This window comes from Polypterus senegalus, chromosome 15, assembly GCF_016835505.1.
Source record: "Polypterus senegalus isolate Bchr_013 chromosome 15, ASM1683550v1, whole genome shotgun sequence".
Lineage (NCBI taxonomy): Eukaryota > Metazoa > Chordata > Cladistia > Polypteriformes > Polypteridae > Polypterus > Polypterus senegalus.
The window spans coordinates 51,475,061-51,490,187 of NC_053168.1; the positions used below are offsets into that span (position 1 = coordinate 51,475,061).

General features: G+C 35.1%; 1 protein-coding gene across 5 annotated transcripts in view; it reads right to left on the minus strand.

Moving 5' to 3' along the window:
• The window catches only part of mpp6b (membrane protein, palmitoylated 6b (MAGUK p55 subfamily member 6)), a 143,411-nt gene that overhangs the window by 81,009 nt on the left and 47,275 nt on the right, over positions 1-15,127 (minus strand). Inside the window, exon 1 of one of the 5 annotated variants that reach the window (XM_039736183.1) lies at positions 8,770-8,881. The exons of the other annotated variants lie outside the window; for them this stretch is intronic. The gene's annotated coding sequence lies outside the window, so the exon portion shown is untranslated. Of the gene's footprint in view, positions 1-8,769; positions 8,882-15,127 lie in introns of those variants that run through there. 5 annotated transcript variants of the gene reach the window in all.

Genomic DNA, 15,127 nt, shown 5'->3' on the forward strand with positions numbered 1-15,127 from the left:
TCTTTCTGATCAGTTGCTGCTGTGATTCCCCACTCAGACACAGTGATATAAATACTCCGAGTGGTGCAGTGAGAGTAATATGGAAAAAGATGATCCATTTTGGTAACCCTTAACGGGAGCAGCTGAAAGAAGGAAAAAAAGGTACAGTGAGAGTTACAATGCTAAAGCAGTTATGGTATTTGGAATACTATGGCTATTCCCTGGGCCATTATATGGTATCAGGTTAATTACAATCAGATGCATTACACTAATAAACAATATACGGTTAGTTTCAGTGTGTTTATAAAGCCGCGTCAGGAATGCGGTTCTAAGAAATAAAGGGTAACCACTCAGGAATAGTAGCACTGCTTTGACACTGGGTGCCGCCAGTCTGCAAAACCGAGCGGAGAACTTGCGTACGACAAGGTATGAGGTACCGTGGAAAAGTGCGTGGCTTTACGCCAAGTGTAGGTTTTATACATCGTGATTTGAACGTGGAAACGTTCTTACGCAGCATTTCTGTGCATACGCACCGTTTATGAGGCCCCTGGTCACCGTTGACTCTCATAGAACATAATGAAGATTTAGATTGAATTTTCTCCACAAAAAGACATAAGATTAAACTTTTTTCTTGGCCACCACCACCACCACAAATTACATAGGGTAACATATGAAAGATATATATACACATTTTGGGTGGATGGGGGTTGAGTATTCCTTTAAGACTATAAACAATTTTTGAATGTAATATAGTGAGAAAGCATTCATTAATAATAGAAAAATATTTTATTACAATAAATTAACATTATTGTTAACTACATTGAGGAGTATTGATTTAATTAAGTCAATAAAACCACACATTTGTAATTAACTGCAACAGCTAACTTAGCTAACAAAGTTTGATAAAAAAAAATTATTTAAATACATTTAACAATCTCAAATAAAAACCCTTCATGAGATTCAAATTAATTTCTGATGAATATATTAAGCTAATTTAACAAAACCCTGTCAGTGGATCATTTGTTGTATGCAAATGGCACAATTATGTACACTTTTGCACTCATATCATTAGGGGAATATTGAAATTGAGTGAACATTTATGTTAGATACACCAGGAAATTAAATATGTATATCACTTAAAACGACTGGGAGTATTTGAATAGGAAAAAACATTGTTAAACTATATTTTCATTTTGCTAAGAACAAAAAAAACAAATATATGGAAGCTAAATGCAATGTATGACAATTTGATATCAAATTAAAAACAGAATTTCTACCAAATTAATTGGGGATGAAGTTTAATAATGTGTACAGAATTAATTTCTGTTCAGCCATTAATGGCTTGAAAATTGTATCTGAAAATTATTCTGATATGCTTAGAAAAATTGTTGCAATGCACTGGCACCTGTTGATGCCTGGAGAGACCAGGGACAGGAAACAGCTTGTATAAAAAAGGGTGCATTTGTAAGGTCAACAGGAAATTTATGTATACTGTATACAGCAACTAACCTGCGAAATCACATTTTCCATTTTCATTATTTTCTTTGACAATACTACTGCTTGTTTGTTTTTTTTTTATTTTTAGCCACCAATCTCACAAACGTAAAATTATGTAACATAATGATAAATTAATATAAAAAAGAACAAGCAATTTCAAAAGGGGAATAAAAATATATAATTAGATCAAATTTGATGCAGAAATTCTGAATAACGGAAATTTAATAATGGTTTAGAATGATTAGCTATTTAGTATATGATGACTATACTCAAAATAACTGTCAAGACCAGTAGGCAAACATACCTCATGTTCTAGGAGATTTAGCAGAATACATTAGAAATATTTACCAAAGATGTGCAGGATTCTTAAAAGTCAGCCTATGTCATTTGTCTGGTGAAGACTTAATTTTGTTTCTAAGCATGTATTTTTCTTACAGAATTTAACAAGATGCTCATATCTGTTATTAATTTTCCTACAAGTAACTTCTGCTCTGGTGTTTCAAATAATAACAGCATTTGTGACTGTCTGAATGAGGGAAAAACAAGCAAATGCAGCTATTATTTAAAATATTGTGTGGGAGCAACTAGCTAGTTTAAGTTTTCCCGCCATCAAGTGAGTAAAGGGTAATCAAAAGTTCTGCAAGAAACCTCCAGAGGTTTCCAGAGAGGGGAGTTTAGGAAATTGTTAGCAGGAGAGGTCTTGCATACAGCATTGTCTAAACAAATTGGCCAAAATGGTGCTTTGTAAAAGCAACACGAAGGAAGCAATATGCAGTCTGCTTGAAATTATTCCATGTCTATTCAGGAAGGTAGATCATGGGCAATCCTGCAGTTACCAGGGATACCTGATCATCTAGAGGTGAGAAACATAACAACAGAGAGAACAAGAGACCGAAAATTGAAGGCATGAATCAATTAAGACGTCCTGGCTGATAAGAACCAATAAAGAACCAGCTAGGGAACCTGGGGTCTTCTTTTTATTCAAAGTATTACATTAAACAATACGTACAAGCACAATAAATGTAAATGTGTTAGTAGGAAATGTTAAAAATCAGATTTGTTTATAATTCATCCACTGCACTCTTTTATTGTCTGAACAAAATACATATTTAATCACAGTTCAATACAGTTTATTTCTTTTTGTTTTGTGTGAGGATATTCAACATACAGTACATATTGCATTATTTCATCAGCTGTTGGAGCCAGATGAAGTCATTGTAGCTGGAGATCAATGGCTAGAACTGGTAAGCAAAGGGAGCTCTTTTTTTATTATTTGCAGGTCATCAAGCCACATTTAATTCCAAGGCTACAGTGACAATCTGAAGAAAACAAATGCAACTGGAAGAAGCCGGTGGAGTGAAATGCAAGCCATTTTTTATTAATTATATTATTTTTTTAAATTTATTTTAACTTCAATGCAAGCTACAACAATTTTTTCCTTTTTAAGAATTTATTTCCTATTTCTCTTTTTTATAGAAAGAGTTACAGTTCAACTATTCCATCTACATCTGGGATCTGTGAGCTTTAGCTGTTCATCCCATCCTTTCCTGCTCCTGCAGAATTATTTAACTCACTCAGACCAGCAATTAATCTTTTTCTAATCTATTGCCATTCATACATCACAAAATAAAAATGACATTTATTCCACAGAATATATCTTAACTAAATAACTCTAAGTATATATTTAATTAGGTTAAACATAAATGACCAAACACATTCTAGTACAGAACATTTTTTCACCACAAAGAGGCCATCAACCTACTGTTTAGTTTACATACAGTGAGCCAAAAACTATTTGCACACTGTGACAAAATGGTCAAAATGAAAATGAAATTAAGGATATTGAAGAACAAACTTTTAAAACTGTCTAAAATGTTACAATTACTTGTGTGTTATGTAGAGAAAAAAGAAAACTTTTATTCAAAACATATTCTGGAAGTGTTTTAAAATCATGTGATTTATTGCCTTCAAAAATTATTTATACATCTGGCCATTCATAGAGTCATATGTCACAATAGGAGGAGATCCCAATAACAATTGAGATTATTTAACACAACACATAACAGCAGGTCTTCCAAATAGGCAGGTAATTGGGTGCCCTTAGTATCTACAAGTAGCCTTGGTGGTCATTCTCCACACAAGCATTTGTAGTGCTAGTTGGGCTACTCAAAATGGCTAAAACTGCTGAAATTCTCAATGCACTGAGGGAAAGAGTCATTCAATTACACAGACTTTGTTTGGAAAATTGCCACAAGATTTGATATGAGGCATACTACCGTGCAGTACACCATTCAGAAATTCAAGTAGTCTGGTGAAATCATTAATTTGGACAGAAGAGGGCTAAAAGGTAGACCAGTTCAAGGACAGACAGGTAAATCAAAAAGCTTGCAATGAAAAACTGAAATTGTCTGCACCACAAATTGCAAAGCAAGTCAAGGAGATACTGGAATTCAGGTTTGCACATAAACAATAAATAACAGGCTGAAAGAACATGGGCTGCACAGAAGGGTTCCTCATAAGAAGCCATTCATAAGTAAAAAGAATAAACTGCAATGTCTTAAATTTGCCAAAGAAAATAGTAACATGCCTGTTTGCTTCTGGAAATAAATTTTATGGTCTGATTGGATCAGATGGTCATCAGAGAGTGTGGTTGCAACTCAAAGGAGAAGTACAGCCCCTAGTGCCTAAATCCAACTGTCAATTATGGGGGAAGAGCATGTTGGTTTGGGGTTGCATGGCAGCTTCCGGTTTCAGCAATTTGGTGTGGTGGTCATGGAGTCCCGAATGAGGCACATTACCTGCATTGTGAGGGAGCGTCAGCTACGGCACTATAGCCATGTGGCGAGTTTCCCCAAGGGTGATTCAGCTCATAAGATTCTCATTGTTGGGGACCCAAGTGGCTGGACTAGGCCAAGGGGTCACCCACGTAACACCTGGCTGCAGCAGATGGAGGGTCATTTCCGGAGGGTTGGACTGGACCGTGTGTCTGCCGGGGGGGTGGGTTGCCAACCGGGATCCCGAGTTGTTTCGCCATGTAGTGGGTGCAGAAACGCACTGTACCAGTGCATGCACCCCAACTTGACTTGTTTTTTACATAACACACAAATAACTAACATTTTAGACAGTTTTTAAAATTTGTTCTTCAATATCCTCAATTTCATTTCCATTTTTGAACATTTTTTCAGTGTACAAATAATTTTTGCCTGCACTCTGCAAATCTCTTGATGCTAAATGTGACATAAAAGAATGTGCCATTTTGTCACATCTGTATGACTGAGTAGAGACAGCGCCCTTGAGTTTTCTATAGCTAAACAGATATATGGCTTTGATATTTATGAGGTTCTTTTATGGAAGTATCAGCTGCTTAGAGTTTCACATCTCTAATGTCATGCACTCTTAAAGAATTGTTGATAACTTTATAATATGTATTGCAAGATAATATTTTTAAATAAAGTTTAAGTTTTCTTCTTCACAAAGTGGTATTCAATGACCTACTGCATGTCCATCATTACCCAAATACTTTTCCCGTGTTCAGATATTTTTCAATACTTTATCAAGGAAGTAACAGCAAAGAGATTACAAGTAGTTCTCCTTGCCAAGCAGGATTGGTTTCTGAACATTCCTAATATACCAATTCCTATGAGTTTGCTCTCAATACCAGACCACACTCATTCAAGCTCACTTTCTGCACTTGACACTGACCTTAACTACCACCACAGAGGCACTGCAAAAATTCTTTGCACATGCATTCTGATGAGCCTATTCTGTCAACATAGAACATTATGTCTTATGATAAAAGTATATTTATTTTAACAGGTAATTGACTTCTTAATCATCTAACCTGGAACACTCTTTCCATTTTTGCAACAACATTATTATATAGCTCAGCACTCTCATTTCAGCATCATTCTGTGTGACTGAGACTGTCATGTGTCTACAGTTGTGGTTTTCAAACTCAGTCCAGGGAATCGTTTTGCTGTGCTTTTCTGAACGCTGAACAACTGAAGAGAAAAAAGAACATCTAATTAAATTAGATCAATTAGAGGTAAAATGACTCACAGACTGTGAAACAGGTTGGAGCAAAAACCTGCAGCCACATGGGATCCCCAGCACTGAGTTTGAGAACCACTGAGCTTTTGCATTTCAACCACTGGTTTTGTTGTTACAGTACATGGTTAACGGAAGACACACTGTAAGCAAATGCATTATATATGTTTATAAGCAGTAGCCCTTTGGCAACAGCAAAATTATGACCCAGATGATTACTCACTCTTCTTGTGCACATAACAAACACACTGAATCTGAACCTGTCTTCCCTTATGTCATGCTGTGGTTGTTTACTGCACACACTGCAATTGCACTAGGATTTTCTCATTTGCCGTACTTTGGAAATGTTTACAAAAAATTACCTTGGTTACTGGAGCACAGATTAATTTTACACTGCAATAGTAACTATTTTGGTGGTATGTTTTAGTTATGATTTTTGCAGTAGGGAAATGTATTTTGCAGCAATTACTGTATAAGTGTGGTTGAATAGATGAATTTAACATATGCAATAGTCATAACATTTATTATTATTATTAATTTGGATGGCTTCAAAATAAAGCAAATCTTACACTTTAGGAAAAGGCATAATAATTGCCAGAGGCATCATTATCAGTACTTTCCTGTAGCCATAAAAATGTATTCAATAGTTTCTTGAGCATTAGTTATTTACATTATTTCTTATTTGCTCAGTGTATCACTTGGTCTGTGTCTTAAGATGCGAGAGATATGCTTGGATAATCAATGTTCTAGGTTAAACTGTACCCTGATGAACAATATCAAAACATCTTCACAGTTTAATCTCTTGCACATCTCAGGTACTTTTCTGTCCTATTGTGAAAAATCTGTATTATATACTGTACTGTGTTTAACTTATCAACTGGGGGCAAATTAAAAACCGGACAATGAAATATATAGTTAACTTGAGTCTACAATTTCACCTATATGACTGTTATCTGCAAAAAGTTCAATTTAGGTCCCTAACCAGAAGAAATTAAACAACATCCAATTTATTTACTGTGTTTATTCTGTGCAGACATGTTTACAGTACTTTTGAATGTGGACCAAAATGTCAAACATTAAAGCAGTTATGTTTACAATACAAACTGAAATGTATCTATTAAGACCAAGCCTGTGGCTGTCACTGTGTAAAAAGTATTTATTTAAAAGTTCTGATCAACCAGTTCTTGACAGTTGATAGTGGGGTAATTTGCCAGTTGGGTCATAAGGTCCAATTTAAAGCAAGCCTTTTGGTACCTTGTTGTGATTGCCAGGTCACATGTAAAATAGTGATTCTTTAAATCATACTTCTACATGTAACAGGAATAGTATATAAACAGTATATATACTATACACCAGTATATTTTTATAAGAGGACTGTTATGCATGCTTGATGTCTTCTGATAAATGATGCATGGATTTGCTATTTTTTTACTTGAACATACCAGATTCAATCCATTTTTAAGCACAGCTCAGTTAAAGATGCTAAGATTTGCATTGGGTGTGACAAAGATGGATAGGATTAGAAATGAGTACACTAGAGGGTCAGCTCAAGTTGGACAGTTGGGAGGCAAAGTCAGAAAGGCGAGATTGCGCTGGTTTGGACATGTGCAGAGGAGAGATGCTGGATATATTGGGACAAGGATGCTAAGGACAGAGCTGCCAGGCAAAACAAAAAGAGGAAGACCTAAGCGAAGGTTTATGGATGTGGTGAGAGAGAACATGCAGGTGATGGGTGTAACAGGACAAGATACAGACAGGACAGAAAGATATGGAAGAAGATGATCCACTGTGGCGACCCCTAATGGGAGCAGCTGAAAGAAGATTATCAAAATCTCAGTGCAGAGAAATTATTATTCTTACTTATAGAATCATAAAACACCAAAAATCCAGAAAGATATGCACTATTTTGCTTTTGTATCATTTTTTGTTTACTGACCTATTGGTTTTTTTCTTTGTGCTTAATTTCAGTTATATTTAAAAGTCTAGCAAAATTAAGATAATTTTAAGTTTGAAGGTAAGAGGAAGCTTGCCCCATATCATTTGTTAAATAAATTAAATTTAAACCTCTGCTTAGAATAAACTAATTAAGTGTACAGCAAGTATTTTATTTCTAAATGATAGTAAATAGATATACAGTAAAATGATATTCACCCAAGAAGAATAAAATACGTGGGCTGAGCACTTTTTCAATTTCTGAAATGTATTTCATATGTTCTGAACATTTTGCCCTGTTTCTGGTGAATGTGGAACCTCTGAAACACTAAATAAATACTGTACATTTTATTTTAGAATAATGTGCAGTTGGATGTATTGAAGGTTGGTACCCTGTCCAAGGTCAGATCCTGCCTTGCCCTCAATGCAGCATGGATAGACACCATCTAACAACAACCTTGAAATAAATACACTGATCAGAAAAAGGATAGTTAGACCAACAACTGTAGCCATGTTGATAACAATCCTAAGATAAATGCGAAGATTCCACTCCTTTATCGCTGCAGTGTATGTGCTGTATTAAAAAGTGAACAATCTTGCAACTTTCTCAAATTACTCCACTAACAGTTGATTGGTCATTGCATTGTGCACTTGAAGCATACACAAATGAAGTATTTTTATTTCACAACTAATTCCATAATTGTTTGAAGTGGTAACAATAAAAGAATGCATTTACCTCAAAAGCACATCGGAATTTAAATTAAACCTTGCAGGATTTTTAAGTAATAGGTGAGATATCTGCCATTCTCACCAAAATTACGGACCTGCTATGGTGCGGATTACTTGCATTCCCCATATCAACTTTACAGAATGAATTTAAAATTTTTGCCCCTTTTAGCATTTGTAGAACTTCTTGATATTTTTATTCTACCTAAGCTAAGTGAAAGGCAAGCATGATATATTCTATGCAGGATGGACAAAATAAACATGATCTAAATGTACCTCAATCAGTAGTTTTACAATCTGTACCATTATTAACACTGCACAAAAATCTGCCAACAACAGGAAAAATCTATACCTCATTCTCAAAAAAGTAGCATCAGTAAGTGTTCTTTGCATTAGATTATTTGCATTGAATGCAAACACACTAAAGAATATTACTAATAATATAAGTAATTTACTAAACAATGTTTAAGATTCCATTGCTGTATATATATTGCTATAATTTCTATAGTTTTTGATGACCAGAGTCAGCAATGAAAATAAAACAAAAATTCTAACACATTCTAAAGGAAAAATTTTCTAAAAACTTACCTTTTGGGAGAAAAGAGACTTTATTTCAGGACAAATCAATGTTCCAAATAAAGAAATTCAGTCTGTAAGGACTCAGTCTTAAACAGAAAGCTTAAAAAGCAGGAATCAACACTTGGAATATCACTTCTTTACAAGTCAAACCCTAACTGAAACACAGCTCTTATACTACTAACTATGAATTCTGAAAATAACTTTCCTTGCAGGATGTTGGTAGATAAATCTGAGTGCTTAACACAGAAACAGTAATTACCATAAAAACAGTTAACTCAAACGTGACTCATCCTAATCAAGGGCAAAATCTGGTAACATCACCAGTATGCTGCCCAAAAATGAACAGGGACTTGCACGTGAATTGCATATCTTGACAGCAAACACATTTTAAAAAGCCACAAAACCAAAAATTACAAGCAAGAGAAAAAAAAAAAAACAAATGCAAATCACATACCATATGATAATCATAAATAATATTTTCATATAACTGTCATTAAGGGAGAAAAATATAATGAATACTGCAGTATTTTTTGAGAGAGCTTCACATTACTTATCTCTAACAAGAATAGAAATTCCTCAGTCTATCAAGCACAGGTTGTGACTAGCTTGCAGAGACTTTAGGCAAGCACAAAGAAATATTTTCAATAATACAAACCATTAACAAAGTGTCACCATTCATTAATGAATCAAAAATTCTTAATAACAATGCAATTTCAATACTTTGCCTCTCAATTGTATTGCCTCATTTCCATTTATACTGTCTCAGTGCTGTTAGGTGTAAAAGTACCATTTACAGCAACTTGGGCAATTACTGATACTTAAAATGAATCATTGCTTCCAAATTGCTGTGCAAATTATAGCTGTTCAGTGTAACATATTGTGTCATTTATTATCCACATAGAAACCCTAAATTGAAGGGAACAGTTTCAGTATATTTAGAAATGAAGTGACAGATGCACCTAACAAGTACCCTTTGTTACCTTCAACTGCAAATAAGATGACTAAGTTGTTGATACATGAAGAACCCTGACTGTTGTTTTGATTTTTCTTTATCATATTTAATTACTTAAAGATAGGTACTCATTAGTACAATCTGATTGTTAGCTTGTGAATTTTTATAAACAGCTTTGACGACATTCCAAACAAGCATGTAGTTAAAAATAGGTTGTAAAAATTACCATTAAAAAATAAGCCTGTAAATTTACATTGCATGTTTCTCAAGCTAAGAGTCACATGAAAGTCAGTAACACAATATAAACACTGACTCTTGACTTCGAGTTTCTCTGATGTCTTCAAACTACAACAAAGAATATCAAAGTATTCCAGCACTTTTTTTTTTTTTTTAATTGTAGGAAAATAAATATCACAGTAAAATTTTGTACACTGGAAACTATTTCAAGATGGTAACATTTCTTAAAGTGAGAATTATTGTCAGCTTTCGTTCTATTTACAGGTGGGAAGCTTTAGTTCTTACAAGCCATGGGAGCCGCCAGGGACGCAGGAATATGATATCAAAACACTTGGGACAATGTAATAATAGTGTAATTTAAAATATTTTGCAATATATTGAAGATGAGCTACTGTAGCACAAATTGCTGAAAAACACAATGCTGGGCATAAAAAAAGTGTGTGAACACACAGTGAATCACAGTTTGATGTATATGGGGCAGTGTACCCACACACCGGTTTAGAGTGCCCTTGCTGACCCCTGTCTACTGCTGAAACCACCTACAACAGGCACGAGTGTCAGAACTCAACCATGGAGCAATGGAAGAAGGTGCTCTGGTCTGATGAATCATGTTTTCTTTAAGATCATAAAGACAGCCAGGTGCATGTATATCATTTACCTACGGAAGAGATGGCAGCGGTATGCATTATGGAAAGAAAGCAAGCTGGAAGAGGCAATGTGAGGCTCAGGGGAAACCTTGAGTCCTGGCATTCATGTGGATGTTACTGTGACACACACTACCTACCTAAAGATCGTTGCAGACCACATACATCCCTTCATGGAAACAGTATTGCCTGATGGCAGTGATCTGTTTTAGCAGAATAATACAAACATTGTTCAGGAATGGTTTGAGGAACATGAAAAAGAGTTCAAAGTTTTGACTTAGCCTTCAGAGGTCTTGTGGCATTCATGCTTCAGTTGGTCAGAGCTGTTTTGGTGGTAAGAGGGGGGCATACACAATATTATGCAGGTGGTTTTAATGTTTTGGATGTTTGGTATATGTAAATTAGTGCCTGGTTGATATGAGTTGGCCAAGCAGCTCCTAAAATTATTATGCACAAAAGCTGTGTTGTTGGATGGAGAATTTGTTTTGTTAATTCATTTAAAGAAGTGTATAGCTTGCAAAACTTCAGCACTTATTATAACCCTTTACAGATTAAAAGGCAGTCTAAAGGTGCCACGAGAAGTAATTTGGGGAAAGGGAAAGCAACTTAATTTAGCAAAAAACTGTTTCTAAGTTGTTAACTTATTTAATGAAATCACATCAATACATAAATAAAAATAAACCTGTATTAATAAAAATAGCATGTTTTTGACACTGTTAAAAGTAGCTGATTAAAATGGAGCAAATCCTATGTAAATGGAACTTTTCTGTAACACGTTCTTCTTTTTTGTGCTTCGTCTTCATTTCATACTAGAAGAAAACAGATTTCCATGGAGTTGGGATTGTCACATAAGTTGGGTGTTTACACCCTGCTGTGTTTGTTACTCAATGGGATGCAGACTGTCTTGTGTGGGGGTTAGGATAATTATTCAGTACAGAGTGCACCTTCCTAATTGTGTGCCTCGGTTTTTTTAGCATAAGGCAATCACTATTAAAGCTGGATTTTGAGTTTACAGTTGAATCCCATGCTCTTTTCATTTTATCATTTTATTTAAAGGCTGAGATTTCTGCAAGAAGATAATACACACAGTACTATGTACTGACTGTTTATATACTTGCAAAAATGCTCCAGTTACCACCAGACACTATATATATTGTTCTGTATCAAAACATCTCTCTCATTTACAAAACTATAGGGTACAGTTTGCAGCTTCAATGCTCCCAGTCTCCAAAGGTTGTAAAATATTTCACTTCTTTGCATCCACAAAATTATGGGAACTGCAGTTTTAAAATTTATAAAAATGTGTTCTTGATAACAAACTGTCCCATGTTGGGGTTTATGTGAGTGGAGTTTATCATGTACCATCCACTACCTTCCTATTGCCATTAGAATCATGATTTGATTAGGTGTTTTGAGATTGTAACAATATAAAACGTGTGTTTGTATATCTGTGTGTTACAGAACTGAAGAAGGAGAGGAGAGTCAGAATGTATGCTTTCACAAGCTGTATGTGAAGGGGGAGAGGGAGTTCTTATTTAGTAATAACACTTTGATTATGTCAAGTATCATAGCAATTTTGTAATTCAAACAGATCTTCGAACAGCATAGAACTGAGAATTGAAATAAACATATGACTGATCAATTACTATTAGCAACTATACAATAAGGCATTGCTAACTTCTATTTCACTTTACTTTGCCCAGTAAACCATCATTTGCAAACTTCCAAGTAGCATTTAGATTCTATCTTTGATCACATCCCACAATGGACACTATTTGGATAGCCAAAGAAAAACTGCATTCACAAAAAGCAAAATCATATGTAAAAATTTGCAAAAGCAGCAATGTTGACTGACAATGGCCCTGTGAGTGTGAACGCTTCCATGAGTGTTCAGTATGATAGACTAGCACCTTTTCTACAATTATTTACCCACCTTACACCAGGTGCCAGAATATATTCAGCAAAGCATGACTATACACTGGGTAAAGCTAGTTAGATGAAGTTGGCCCAAGGTCATGTGTTGTATTAATTTGGGTCGCACAGAGTCAAGATTCACAATAGTACTTAATTGGAAAGGGTTGCGTACAGGTTGCTGAATTTCTTGCGATGGATTGCCACAGGTACTTCAGGTAAATGGTATTGCTTTTGTTTTGGCAATTCTCCCCTCTGGATGAAGGTATGTGGCATTTTACCAGGGGAACCAAACAACATAGATGACAGATGTTGAAGATTTGGGGGCTCAAACTTACAAAAAGTGCAAAATTGGGTCAGTAGAAATAAAGTTTAAGAACTACTGCTCTAAAGCTACAGCAGTAAACCAGCTAAAACACACAGAATTCATTTCTGAACACTTTTAATCTGATGCTGTAAACATATAAGGAAACATTGTGGTTGCCTTGTTGGAGAGGGGTTCAAATAAAGAATTAATTAATTGAAACAGCACACTTGACTAAAACATACACATCGTAGTATATGATACACAAATTCACTTAATTTCTTTACATCATTGCGTTTAGCACTCAAACTATATTAATAAAACTTTTTTCAATTGCTGTTACACACTTGCAGATTAAATGCATTCTATGGCTGTAATTACTAGTACTCTTTCTTAGGAAAAAAAAGCTCTGTGGTAGGAAACACTTATGCAGTTTGTAAGTCTTGCATGTTAATAGCACTGGATATTTTGCACTATAGATAGTAAACAAAGTATGGACATTTCTAGTAGTAAAAAAAAGTGAAAGCACGTCTATGATGCCTTTTTTAAGTTTCATTTGATTTTAGTATACTCCACACCCACAAGTATCACATGAAGCATGCAAATGCAGTCTTTTAAATACAATTTGGAATAGTAAAATGAAATACTCTAGTCAGTGATACGGTGCAACGTAAAGTAATGTCTGCTAAGAAGAATAAATCACATATCTATGTCTTCAGCAAATTTAATTTGTTGCAGTTTAAAATCTGAGGCAATTTAGCATTATTAATGGCTTTACAGTGAAAATCCATAATTATGACAGGCCTAAGTAATGTCCAAATGTCAGAAGGTTAAACATTGACCAAGCCATGCTCTGACATGTACTTCAGTTATAGAAACAGCAGTTTAAAGAATACTGAGCGTGGAAACACTTTAATCAAATTAAACTTCAATAACACATGGGAGATCCTGAAAAATTGACAGTTCATGGAGAGATAAAATGCATTTTAGAAAGGAAAAAAACAGTTCTTAAACTAAAAAAAACGAATGAATATAGACATCATTGGCCTTATTAGCATCAATTTACTTAAATTGTTTGATGATGGCATGTTTGCAGGTGTACTGTAGATGGGGATAATCTCAAACGGATAATTGTAAAATATAACTGTGTGTATTACATATTAGATGTGTTACTGGTTTCGCCCAGAAAAGTTTCTAAGTCAATGGGCCTCAGTTATAGTGCAGTTTTGTTTTTTTTGGTTTTTAAAGTGGGTGTATCAGAAGTACTATATACAGTAACTACATTCATATGAAAAAGTTTGGGAACCCCTCTTAATTCTTTGGATTTTTGTTTATCATTGGCTGACCTTTCAAAGTAGCAACTTCCTTTTAATATATGCCATGCCTTATGGAAACAGTAGTATTTCAGCAGTGACATTAAGTTTATTGGATTAACAGAAAATATGCAATATGCATCATAACATAATTAGACAGGTGCATAAATTTAGGTATCCCAACAGAGATATTACATCAATACTTAGTTGAGCCTCCTTTTACAAATCTAACAGCCTCTAGACGCCTCCTATAGCCTTTGATGAGTGTCTGGATTCTGGATGGAAGTATTTTTGACCATTCTTCCATACAAAATCTTTCCAGTTCAGTTAAATTTGATCGCTGCCGAGCATGTACAGCCTGCTTCAAATCTTCCCATAGATTTTCGATGATATTCAAGTCAGGAGACTGTGACAGCCATTCCAGAACATTGTACTTCTCCCTCTGCATGAATGCCTTTGTAGATTTCAAACTGTGCTTTGGGTCATTTTCTTATTGGAATATCCAACCCCTGCATAACTTCAACTTTGTGACTGATGCTTGAACATTATCCTGAAGAATTTGTTGATATTGCGCTGAATTCATCTGACCCTTGACTTTAACAAGGGCCCCAGTCCCTGAACTAGTCAAACAGCCACACAGCATGATGAAACCTCAACCAAATTTGACAGTAGGTAACAGGTGGTTTTCTTGGAATGCAGTGTTCTTCCACCATGCAAAGGGCTTTTTGTTATGACCAAATAACTCAATTTTTGTCTCATCAGTCCAAAGCACTTTGTTCCAAAATGAATCTGGCTTATCTAAATGAGCATTTGTATACAACAAGCGACTCCGTTTGTGGCATGAGTGCAGAAAAAGGCTTCTTTCTCATCACCCTGCCATACAGATGTTCTTTGTGCAAATTGCGCTGAATTGTAGAACGATGTACAGATACATGCCGCAAGATGTTCTTGCAGGTCTTTGGAGGTGACCTGTGGGTTGTCTGTAACCATTCTCATAATGCTGCGC